The 13,321-nt window shown below is 46.9% G+C and overlaps 1 protein-coding gene across 5 annotated transcripts in view; it reads left to right on the forward strand.

Moving 5' to 3' along the window:
- The window catches only part of ARMH4 (armadillo like helical domain containing 4), a 348,598-nt gene that overhangs the window by 125,578 nt on the left and 209,699 nt on the right, over positions 1–13,321 (forward strand). The window lies entirely within an intron of this gene.

The following is a 13,321-nucleotide window of genomic DNA, read 5'->3' on the forward strand; positions in this document are numbered from 1 at the left end:
TCTGGAGAATCTTTACAAATGGATTCTGAAAAACTGAACGCCAGACAAGTTCTTTGAAGGGTATCCAATGATTTTTAGGGTTTTCTAACCATTATCGAAGATTTATCCACAATTTTTCTTACATTGTTGCCCCCATTACTGCTCTCACTAAAAAGGGTGCCAACCCCACTCTTTGGCCTCCTCCCACCGTGTTAGCCTTCCAAACAGTCACGGAAGCTTTTGTATCGGCTCCCATCCTCAATCAGCCGGATTTGGAAAGACCATATACAGTAGAAGTTAACGCCTCTTCTGTTGGAGTAGGAGCAATTTTGTCTCAAGTGGCCGCAGATGGCCAAAATCATCCTTGTGGATTCTTCTCACGCAAATTCTCTCCTGCAGAGAGAAACTACACCATTGGGGACCAGGAGCTCTTAGCAATGGAGCTAGCTTTGGAGGAATGGAGGCATCTTGACGGTGTAATGGTTAGCATTGCTGCCTCACAGCACTGAGGTCATGGGTTCGATTCCCACTACGGCCCTAACTGTGTGGAGTTTGTATATTCTCCCTGTGCTTGTGTGGGTTTCCCCTGGGTACTCCGGCTTCCTCCCACACTCCAAAAATATACCGGTAGGTTAATTGGGTCCCAACAAAATTAACCCTAGTGTGTGAGTAGGGAATATAGATTGTAAACTCCACTGGAGCAGGGACTGATGTGAATGGACAAATATGTAAAGCTCTGCGGAATGTGTGTGCACTATATAAATAACTGATGATGATAATAATAATAATAATAATAATAATTATCTTCTAGAGGGAGCTAGATTTCCAGTTACCATAATATCCGACCACAAAAATCTTCTATATTTAGAGACTGCCCTAAGACTCAATCCCAGGCAATCTTGATGGTCACTTTCCCCGGTTTCATTTTAAAGTTGTATTTCGTCCTGGTAATCTTAACAAAAAGGCTGATGCTCTTTCAAGGTCATTTGTATCTGTCGTGAAGAGTGAAGATTGCTCTGAGTCGCAAACCATCCTCCTTTCTATGGTGTTTGCTCAAACCCAAATAAACACTCCACCTCCGGGCAGAAACTTTGTGGTTCCTGATCTCCGAAAACAGCTGCTTACGTTGACTTATGCTTCTTTGTCTTCTGGGCACTCCGGTGTTTTGAAAACTCTAAAACTTGCTAACTGGTGGCCAACTATGGTTAAAGATGTAAAGGAGTTCATCACTTTATGTGTCAAATGCGCCCAGCATAAGACTCCTCGTAAGAAAATGTTGGGACTCCTTCAACCTCTACCTATTACTTCTAGATCATGGTCCCATGTCTCCATGGATTTTGTCACTGAACTGCCTCTCTCCCAATGTTACAACACTGTTTGGGTGGTTGTGGACCGCTTCTCCAAAATGGCGCATTTTATTCCCTTGCTTGGTTTGTCTTCTGCACCTCAACTAGCCACAATTTTTATTCGGAAGAGTTTTCGTCTCCATGGTCTACCATCTGAAATAGTGTCCGATAGGGGTGTGCAGTTTGTGGCTAAATTTTGGCGAGCATTGTGTTTCTCTTGTGGAGTCAAGATGATGTTCTCCTATGCATACCACCCTCAGTCAATGGGCAGACCGAACAGGTGAATCAAGAGCTGGAAACCTTCATAAGGTTATTTGTGTCCTCGTCTCAGGATGATTGGCTGGATCTTCTACCATGGGCAGAATTTGCCCATAACTTTCGTTACCATACTTCTACACCTTTCTTCACAGTGTTCGGTAGACATTCCAGGGTACCGGAATTTCAAGGTCTGCCTCCATTAGAAGTTCCAGCAATTACAAAACTTCTGGTTCATGCTTCCTTTAAAAAAAAAAAACACTCGTAATTACAAAAAGTTTGCTGACCGGAAGCATATGGACATTTCTTTCTTGAAACCTGGTGACAAAGTCTGGCTATCTACAAAAAACATTAGGATGAAGGTGCCAAGCATGAAATTTGCTCCACGGTTCATTGGGCCTTATCGAGTCATAAATCCGGTCGCTTATCAATTATACTTGCTTCCACACTTAAAGTTATCTAAATCTTTTCATATATCACTGATTCGTCCTTTAGTCCTTAATCGGTTTCAACAATTTCCACCGAAAACTCTACAGGTTCACACCCAACGTGGAGTCGAATTTGAAGTTAAACAGATTCAGGATTCTCGTCTTCATTTGGGACAGCTCCAATACTTGATTGACTGGAAGGGTTATGGCCCCGAAGAACGCTCTTGGGTTAAAGCCTTGGATGTCTGTTCTCCTCAGCTCATTCGTTCCTTCCATAGAAAATTTCCCAACAAGCCATCCCAGTGTCTGGAGTCCACCCTGAAAGGAGGGGGTACTGTCAGGATGCGGCCTGGGATCAGCCACTACTCACCCCTATGCCGGCGTGCTCCGAGGCATGTGTATGTCAGGCCTAGGAACCGGTAGTGGCTGAGTATTCTCCCCAGGGTCTGCTAGAATCCTTATGTGTGCGTCTTGGTTGCCACTGGCGTGGACATGGGCGCCGCCATGTTGGTTCATGTCATCTGACTAGTATCCTCCACCGATAGCCTGCGGTCGGTCAGCTGCCTCATTTGACCAATGACCAGTTATCTAAGGGTATTTAGTTCAACTCCTGGAACAGGAAGTTGCCTGTGCAACTTTGCTTCTCTAGTGTTCATTTGCTGAGACTGCGTCCTAGGCTCAACACTACTCCCTAGCAGTGGCGACTCCAGAGGTGGGGCTGCAGAGCAGTCCAAAATTCAAACAAGGGAACCACACCAACTGCCATTTCAAATTCTGCCAAACATACATGGCTGGGACTCACTGGCAGTTGGTGTGGCTCCCCTATTTGAATTTTGGACTGCACTGCAGCCCCACTCCTGGAGCCGCCACTGCTTCCTAGTGTTTTCCGATTAGTTGCAACCTTCGTGTTTCCCATCGCTATTCAGCGTCTGATACGTTACTAGCTAACATCGCTATTCAGCGTCTGATACCTTACCTGCTAACATCACTATTCAGCGTGTGGATACCTTACCAGCTAACACCGCTATTCAGCGACCAGATTACTGTAGCAGCATTTCCCCAGTACAGCTACTCGTGACAGTACTACATCTGGAACCTCAGAGTTGTTCCCGTCGCTATTAGCATCTGCCTCATTCTGCTGATTCTCCCAGTTGTTCCTCCAGTACATTCGTGGTCTTGTCCTTGTCTTCTTGCTACTCCCAGATACCTGCTCCGGGGGCCGCGACCTGTTCACTTGGTGCAGCGAATCCCATATCCCGCTTGGAGAGGTAACTGGTGAACACCATTAAGTGGTTTAGACTCCGCTAATTTAGATTTATCTTCTGTTCATTCACTTTGCATTTTGTTCATTGATAAAAATAAACTATTAACACTTCTACTTTTGAAAGCATTCTTACTTTTTTCACACCTGCCGAAAACTTTTGCACAGTATTGCATATATATATATACTGTACATAAAAAGATAATGGAGGGCGCACACAGTACTCAATTGTAAAAAGCACTTTACTATATTTCAATGCTCACATACATCAGTTACGATCAGCGGATATGTTACAAACTCCTGATTCGCATGCAACTCCGATACCTCCAGATAGTTCCAGCGGGCAGATACCACTCCAGGCAAGTACTTAGAGTGAGTCATGCCTCTCCACTGGGACATAACTCCCTTACCTAGGTATTAGCATATTTTCCCCTCTCATCAATATAGTAACCAGTCCTCAAAGTGGGAATTTAGAAGTGGGGTTATGGAAATTTGATCAAACACCCCTCCCCCCAAGGATTTTAATAATATGAGATTAATTTTAGATGCTTTTAGCACTATATAGTATGATATGTTGAACAAGCTTTGCTCACCTCCCTTATGTCTTCCATGTGTCCCTTGCTTTCTGTTACCTATTTCATTTGTCTGTCACTCTCCTCATGTGCCCATATCTTCATTTTTAAGTAACCCTCTTACTCCCCACATGCTCTCCTTTGTGTCTGATCACCTGTGTCTCTATCTCCTTTACTTACCTCCTTCACCTCTCACTTTCTGCTACCCTTTCAGCTCCTGCTTCTATCTCAGCCTCTGCACTTCTCACTGCCTACTTCCCTCTCTCACTCCCTGCACCTCTCACTGCATACTTCCCTCTCTCACCCCCTGCACCTCTCACTACCTGCATCCCTCTCTCACCCCCTGCACCTCTCACTGCCTGCTTCCCTCTCTCACTCCCTGCACCTCTCACTGCCTGCTTCCCTCTCTCACTCCCTGCACCTCTCACTACCTGCTTCCCTCTCTCACCCCCTGCACCTCTCACTACCTGCATCCCTCTCTCACCCCCTGCACCTCTCACTGCCTGCTTCCCTCTCTCACCCCCTGCACCTCTCACTGCCTGCTTACCTCTCTCACCCCCTGCACCTCTCACTACCTGCATCCCTCTCTCACCCCCTGCACCTCTCACTACCTGCATCCCTCTCTCACCCCCTGCACCTCTCACTGCCTGCTTCCCTCTCTCACCCCCTGCACCTCTCACTGCCTGCTTCCCTCTCTCACTCCCTGCACCTCTCACTACCTGCTTCCCTCTCTCACCCCCTGCACCTCTCACTACCTGCATCCCTCTCTCACCCCCTGCATTGCACCTCTAATTGCCCGCTTCCCTCTCTCACCCCCTGCACCTCTCATTGCCTGCTTCCCTTTTTCACACTTGCACCTCTCACTGCTTGCTACCCTATCTCACCCCCTCACCTCTTACTGCCTTTTTCCTTCTCACCTCCCCCTCCCCACTTCACACTGCCTGGTTTCCTCTCTCACCCTTGCACCTCTCAATCTTTTCACCACTAACTGCTTTCCTCCCTTACTCCCTACACCTCTCACTCCATGCAGCAATGGAGGCGGCATTGTGTGAAGATGTGTCCCAATGGCCCTGGGCCACATCTCTGATCAGCACTGCGACTGAACATTGGGTCCCGGAGCTAGGCAAGATGAGGCCGTCTTTTGAATTTGGCATCGGCCGTGAGCTAAATGTGACTCGGGGAACGTCAGCCAATCAGAAGGGAAGCCACTTCTTTTGACTGCCCGTGATCAGCTCACGGCCCGTGCCAAGTTTAAACTGCTGTCACATCTGCATTGGCTACAGAAACCAATGCTCTGTCCCAACACCGATCAGAGATGTGTCCACCCAATGCCGCCACTGTTGCTGCAGTTCTGGCGCTGGGTTCCCATACTCTGTCTCAACATTGGGACACTTCTCTACATTGTGGCAAAAATGAAATGGCGGTATGTCATACCGTCATATACCGCCACTGGTAATAATACATCCCCCCATCACCTCTGTTGTAACACATCCACATCACCTCTGTAGTTACACATCACCATTGTAGTTACATATTCCCACCATTACCTCTGTAACAATACATCCCCCATCATCTCTGTAGTTACACATCCTCCATCACCTCTGTAGTTACATATTCCCACCACCAGCTCTGTTGTAACACATCCCCCGACACCTCTGTAGTAATACATCCCTCATCACCTCTGTAGTTACGTATTCCCGCCATCACCTGTGTAGTAATACATGCCCCAATGACATCTGTAGTAACACATTCACCATCACCTCTGTAGCAATTATCCCCCGTAGCCTTTGTAGTAACACATTCTCCATCACCACCTCTGTAGTAACACATTCCCCACCATCACCTCTGTAGTAACATATTCCCCATCAGAGCAGGATTAAGACCCCATGGGGACCCTAGGCAAAGATATCGGTCTAGAGCTCCCTCCTCCATTAGCATTATGGTGGCAACCAGGACCGACAACAGAAATCTTGCCGTCCAGTCACTCCCAGGTACAGGCCGGTCGGCTTGAGACTTTACTTATGTTATGGTGGTTTCTCTGCAATGGGGAACCTCTGAAGAAATTGATCCTCCCTGGGCAGACGGTAATTTCAGACAGTATTCACTATTCATGTAGGTGATCACATGGCCCCGAAGATATCTATTTGCATAGGAATATAAGCAATGTCATTACCATACAACAGAGGTAATATGGGTTTTTATAGAAATGGTGTCATAATAAAGATTATTGTGCCCAAGCCTTTTCCTTCCAATCTTAAAAGTTTTGTCAAATCTCCAGCTCCTTCCCCCTGTGTCTCTCCAGCACCTTCAGCTTCCCCATGTGTCCCTCCAGCAGCCTCAGCTTTCCCCCTGTGTCTCTCCAGCAGCCCCAACTTCCCCCTGTGTCTCTCAGCATCCCCAGCTTTCCTCTTGTCTTTCCAGTAGCCTAAGATCCCACCTGTGTCTCCAGCAACCTCAGCTTCCCCAGCAGCTGTAGTGTCTCACCAGCAGCTTCCTCCATCCTGTGCCTCTCCATAGCCTCAACTCCCTGCTGTGATTCTCAAGAAACCTCAGCTCCCCTTCCCTGCCCGCATGAATCTACATGGCCTCAGCCCCCCCCCCCATGTTACTCCATGGCCTTCCTCACCATCCGCCCTGCGTATCCACATGGCTTCAGTTCACCCTGTTTTTATCCATGACCTAAACTTTCCCGTGTTTTTCCATCAGCCACACTTATCTCACCTGCTCTAGCCCCTTGATCTTCTGCTTGCTCTGCTGAGCCCCTTATCGCTGCAGCGGTGGCTCCTCCTCTGTTCTTCAGCCACAGCGTTGACATCATGACGTCAAACGCTCTGCGCAAAAAAAATACAGACACCAGAACTTTATTGCGCTGGGTGATGTCCCAGCGACCCGACCCCTTCATGCCTGTACCTGCTGATTACGTCACCAGCAAAGGCACGGAGCACCTATGGAAACACTGGACTGGTATGGAACTAAGACAGAGTGGCCGGGGCCCTTCTCGGAATTTCGGGGCCCGGTACAAGTGTCCCCATTGTACCCTCCTGTCACATTTATGGCAATATATCCCCCCTATTACCTATTAGAGACTCAGCTCCTCAGTTGTATTGTAACAGTCTGAGATGAAGCAGATGAAGCTGGATCTCATCGTGGCTTTAGTAGTGGGACCTGGCAGTGGTCCTATCCAGGGAGACAGATACAGGGGTAAAATACTAAAGTAGATTTCCTTACCCGGATGTCCCAGCATCTGTTCTGCTGCCAGTCCCTCCTTTTCTTGTCACCTGTGTAGGGCAGTATATATTTAGTTTTATTTACATGATTGTACAAATATTTCAGAACAAGGCAAATCATGGACAATCCAAAATAAATGTGCTGTTTTTAATAATTGACATCAGACCAAGATTGACGTTCATGTCATCCATTTCTAGTAGTTTCCTTAGAATTCACTCTTGGGAGAAGTTAACACGCTTGTTTAGTGACAGTATGACATATTTATTTGCTATTATACTGTACTCTCGGCTCCGCAGGAGTGACGCCTATAGTGATTATTTTCTGTTTGATAAAGAAAATGGATTGATCACTATTTCATTATTTGCCTTTATACAGTTCCCTAGGTGTATATGAAAATAAAGCCCTGAAGCACGGCTCCTGGCAATGCTTCTTACACAACATAAAGAAGAGTTACCAGAACTGTCGTTGCTGAGAAATTATACAAAAACAAATTCTCTTTTCATCTCAGGGCCGAAGGTTTTCAGGGCAGTTGGGCTCCTATAGAAATTAATGACCTGATCCTGTAAAAGCTGCATTACTACCTACATGAAAGATTTTATTAAAGTGCCCCTCTCCCTTGCCAAAGACACAGGGGTTGCTATATTCACAGTGCTCTGGCAGTGCCAGTCTGTAGCACAGAACTAACAAATTAGTTAATCCAATTTAAAATGGGGGGTGTGAGCTCCAACCACAAGCTGCAGTTTCCTAATTGGCCGTCTTCCGGCTGGAAACAACACCCCTGTAATACCTGCACTCCACACATGGCCTACAATGTAGTGGACACACACACACATGGTAATATCCCAACTATCGGGATGCCGACTACCGAAATCCTGGCGCCAGAATCCTGATTGTAAGGACACCGGGCAAGGTAAGTATTACCCGCGCACAGGGGGAGAGTTAGGTTTAGGCACCCGGGGGGACTTAGGGTTAGGCTCCAGACGGGGGGTTAGGTTCAGACCCCACCGTGGGAGGTTATGGTTAGGCACTAAGTGGGGAGGGTTAGGACTAAGGGGGGAATGTTAGGTTTAGGCACTTACTGGTAGGGTTAGGGTGTGGGGAAGGGAGGGTTAGTATGAGGGTTAGGGGGTAAATAGGACAGGGAAACAGTCCAACCGGGATAACGCTGTCAGTGTACTGACAGCTGGGATCACCTCCGTCGGTATTATATACAGTATATACACTGCTCAAAAAAATACAGGGAACACTTAAACAACACAATGTAACTCCAAGTCATTCACACTTTTGTGAAATCAAACTGTCCACTTAGGAAGCAACATTGATTGACAATCAATTTCACATGCTGTTGTGCAAATGGAATAGACAACAGGTTGAAATTATAGGCAATTAGCAAGACACCCCCAATAAAGGAGTGGTTCTGCAGGTGGTGACCACAGACCACTTCTCAGTTCCTATGCTTTTTGGCTGATGTTTTGGTCACTTTTGAATGCTGGCGGTGCTTTCACTCTAGTGGTAGCATGAGACGGAGTCTACAACCCACACAAGTGGCTCAGGTAGTACAACTTATCCAGGATGGCACATCAATGGGAGCTGTGGCAAGGTTTGCTGTGTATGTCAGCGTAGTGTCCAGAGCATGGAGGCGCTACCAAGAGACAGGCCAGTACATCAGGAGACGTGGAGGAGGCCATAGGAGGGCAACAACCCAGCAGCAGGACCGCTACCTCCGCCTTTGTGCAAGGAGGAACAGGAGGAGCACTGCCAGAGCCCTGCAAAATGACCTCCAGCAGGCCACAAATGTGCATGTGTCTGCTCAAACAGTCAGAAACAAACTCCATGAGGGTGGTATGAGGGCCCGACGTCCACAGTGCAGGACGTTTGGCATTTGCCAGAGAACACCAAGATTGGCAAATTCGCCACTGGTGCCCTGTGCTCTTCACAGATGAAAGTCGTCAAGGAGAACGTTCTGCTTCCTGCAACATCCTCCAGCATGCCCGGTTTGGCAGTGGGTCAGTAATGGTGTGGGGTGGCATTTCTTTCGGGGGCCGCACAACCCTCCATGTGCTCGCTAGAGGTAGCCTGACTGCCATTAGGTACCGAGATCCTCAGACCCCTTGTGAGACCATATGCTGGAGCGGTTGGCCCTGGGTTCCTCCTAATGCAAGACAATGCTAGACCTCATGTGGCTCGAGTGTGTGAGCAGTTCCTGCAAGACGAAGGCATTGATGCTATGGACTGGCCCGCCCGTTCCCCAGACCTGAATCCAATTGAGCACATCTGGGACGTCATGTCTTGCTCCATCCACCAACGCCACGTTACACCACAGACTGTTCAGGAGTTGTCAGATGCTTTAGTCCAGGTCTGGGAGGAGATCCCTCAGGAGTCCATCCGCCACCTCATCAGGAGCATGCCCAGGCGTTGTAGGGAGGTCATACAGGCACGTGGAGGCCACAAACACTACTGAGCCTCAGTTTGACTTGTTTTAAGGACATTACATCAAAGTTGGAGCAGCCTGTAGTGTGTTTTTCCACTTTAATTTTGAGTGTGGCTCCAAAACCAGACCTCCATGGGTTAATAAATTTGATTTCCAATCATAAGTTTTGTGTGATTTTGGTGTCAGCACATTCAACTATGTAAAGAACAAAGTATTTAATAAGAATATTTAATTCATTCAGATTTAGGATGTGTTATTTTAGTCTTCCCTTTATTTTTTTGAGCAGTGTATATTGTAATCCTGACACATTCAGGTGCATGCAGACTCGGCCATGGTGGCGTTTTTTGTCAGTCACCAGTGTGCGCCTTTATCCAAATGCTGCCACAAAATCCTCCCATGGTGTACATCTGTGCTTAGGAATGCAAGGACTGAGGCACCCACTCTGTGCATATGTACACGCTATAATATTGCCTAATGCATCTTTAGACGCCATCGGCGGTCGCACCATCAAAAATTGCACCAGCTCTATGGCAGATACACCCGACTGAGGGGCTCACAGTGCCACCCTCCCCAGCGTGTGGCTCTGCAAATTGTGTATTTTGTTTTTGTTTCTAAGGGGACGTGGCCACGCCTCCTGCGATTAGGCCACGCCAAGGGGCAAATGCAGGATTATCATGGGGGGTTTATTATATATATATACATATATGTACACACACATTAATGTATATTTACACACATATAGGTATATACATACATATATACACACTACACACACATACATATGTCACACACACTTTACACAGAAACACACACATATATATACACACATATGTCACACATACATTACAAACAAACTTACCTTGCAGCAGATCTGATGGGGACAGGACCTGGCTGGCTGGCACCATGTTCTTAAGCCCCTCGCAGCAAAAACCACAATTTGCGGGTCAAATGGGAGGGGGCGGGGCCAAATGATGCAATTCTAATGGAATAGCTTCATATTAGCTCCACCTCCTCCCTATTGACCCGCCAATCGCTGCATTTTGCAACAAGGGGGGGGGGGGCTTAAGAACATGGTGCCTGCTCTCAAGTCTGTATGGGGGGGGGGCGGGTTCTGGGTACACTGCGTGCACTGCTGATCCCCCGATAGTAATGAGGCCTGGGCCGGCTCTTTATAGGTCTGGGCAGGGCTGCAGCCCCACAGTGAAATCCTCCACCTCAGTGAGTCATTGCATGGCTACACGCACAGGACAGGCGGCCCCAGGCAGGGCCGGCAACAGAAATCTTGGGGCCCGGTACACTTATATCTCTGGGGCCCCAAACCCCCCTCCCAGTACCCTGTTCTTGACCCCTCCAAACACACATGCACACACAATTATTACAGATAGAGAAATACACACACACACCTACACACACACACATACAAACACACATGCACACACAATTATTACAGATAGAGAAATACACACACACACCTACACACACACACATACAAACACACATGCGCACACAATTATTACAGATAGAGAAATACACACACACACACCTACACCTACACACACACATATACAAACACACATGCACACACAATTATTACAGATAGAGAAATACACACACACACACCTACACACACACATATACAAACACACATGCGCACACAATTATTACAGATAAATACACACACACATATACCCACACATATACATACATACACACACATATATGCACACAAATATATGTTGAACATTACAATAACATAGTCACTTACCTTCATGCTGAGATTTGGCTTTGTCCCTACACTCTTCAGCTGGGCCACTAAGGCGGAGGAGTGTGGGGGTCGGGGATGTCGCAAGCGGGTGGGGTCGGAGGTACCGCGAGGTGGGGTCAGGGATGCCAAGAGGGTTGGTTGGCGGTGCCGCGAGGCTGGACGGCTGCTGAAACAGCACAGCAGCTGTTTAGAAAGTTTTAATAGGTGCTGCTGCCCCGTTCTTTCTGTTCCTGATCCTCGGGCCCCTTTGATCCTTTGGGCTTGGTATATGTGTCCTCTTTGTTCCCCCCTGTCGCTGGGCCTGGCCCTAAGGGGAAATGTTTTCTCCCCCTAGGACTGCCTTCCAGTCCAGGCTCCGATTAGCAGAGAACAGTTTCCAGCAGAAGCCGCTGCTCTGCCTTTAGGGCAGGCCTGAACAATTTCTAGTGGCTATAGCAGATGCAGTCCCTGGAAGTCAACGTTATGTGCAAGCGTGGCGCCACCTTCACTTGTGTGCCAATGCCTGCCAGATCCATTGCGCAGGTGCCGGGATCCAGCTGGCCTGACCAGCAGTGGCAGCCCCCCTCATGCAAGAGGGTAGGAGCCGCTGCTGATAGCAACCACGCCTCTGTGTGTACACTCTGTGTAACACATGTGCTGCACAAGTTTTTGCCCACACACAGTAGCAAAAAGTCTCTTAACTTCGACAACATCGGCATTGGGTGCGACTCTGAATCAGGCTGTTAATGTGCTGCATTCTGTCACACAGAACAGGATAATTGCTCTTTTGTGCTAGTCCTTACATTCCTTCTGAATTACTGACTGACTCTCTGGAATATTGGACTTTGCACTGCAGATCCAGCAGAGGGCACCACAACCCAACTTACTGATATTATATAGCTAAGTCATGCCACATATAGAAACTATTGTGTGAGAACATGCGTCTAATTCTTAGCAATTTCTTAAAATGAAGGCAAATGTTACAACATGTTATTCATGATAATATAAACAATAACAATTCATTTTGTGATGTCTTAAACTGAGCATCTGTTTAGCCATGTATATACAATCCTTATTATGACATATAGATCTGTGGGCCTGATTCAGACCCGCTCACAAGCGCATAGCGCTCGCAAGTGGGTCGATGGAGGGCCAGTGCGCACGCGCGAGCCCCAGTAGGTGGACTTCCTGCTCTATTTGTGCAGGAAGTCCACTGGGGCTTGCGGCCACGAGACCCTACTGTAAGGGTCTCGTCGCAAGACCATCACCTGGCCGCTCGCATAAGCTGTGGGTGGTCACCCACAGCTATGCGAGGGGCCAGGAGGCCGCAACTTAAAAAACAAGTGCCCACCCTGATTCAGAGCGAGTGCTCGCTTTTTGCGAGCGGCTCTGAATCAGGCCCTGAGTTCTTTTAATATTTTAGATGTTATATTAAGACTCACAATTGTTTAAGTTGAAATAGTCCCTAGATATAAATTTTTACATATTATTACAATTTGGCTACTAGGTAAATGTCACTAATATACATATTTACGTCATGTAAATGTGGATTTATTAAACTAGTTCCCATAATTTAGTTGTCCCCTAAAGCTTGCTGACTGTTGTTACATTGCAGGCAATTACTGAACTTATAATGGGACAGCAGACCTGAAATATTTACTAATATTTGGAATGAGTCATACTGTAAAGGAATATTATTTGAATAGTATTGAATATTTTCCGTTAATATGATACAAAATGTGTTGTTACATAATCTCCAGCAAAAAATATTTATATCACACAAACTAGGTAAAAAGTTATAAAGTACGTACTTCAGCGAGAATTTCAGTGAGAATAATCATGACTTGAAGCACAGACCAAGTAATGGTCATTTATAGCCGTGACACTTATAAACCCATGAAGTATCCACATAATAAAAATGTAAATTAGCGTTTTCCATAACTAGTGAAGTATTGTTCAAAAGTTGACGCTGTGTCCACAACACTGATTGCCTGCGACACTGGGATACCGAGGAGACATGATTAATAACAATATACTTGAAAAACATACATTTAAAAGTGTTTCATAATATCACCGT

The sequence above is a fragment of the Taudactylus pleione genome, unplaced genomic scaffold (genome assembly GCF_031769625.1).
Source record: "Taudactylus pleione unplaced genomic scaffold, aTauple2 ptg000707l, whole genome shotgun sequence".
In the NCBI taxonomy this organism is placed as follows: Eukaryota; Metazoa; Chordata; class Amphibia; order Anura; family Myobatrachidae; genus Taudactylus; species Taudactylus pleione.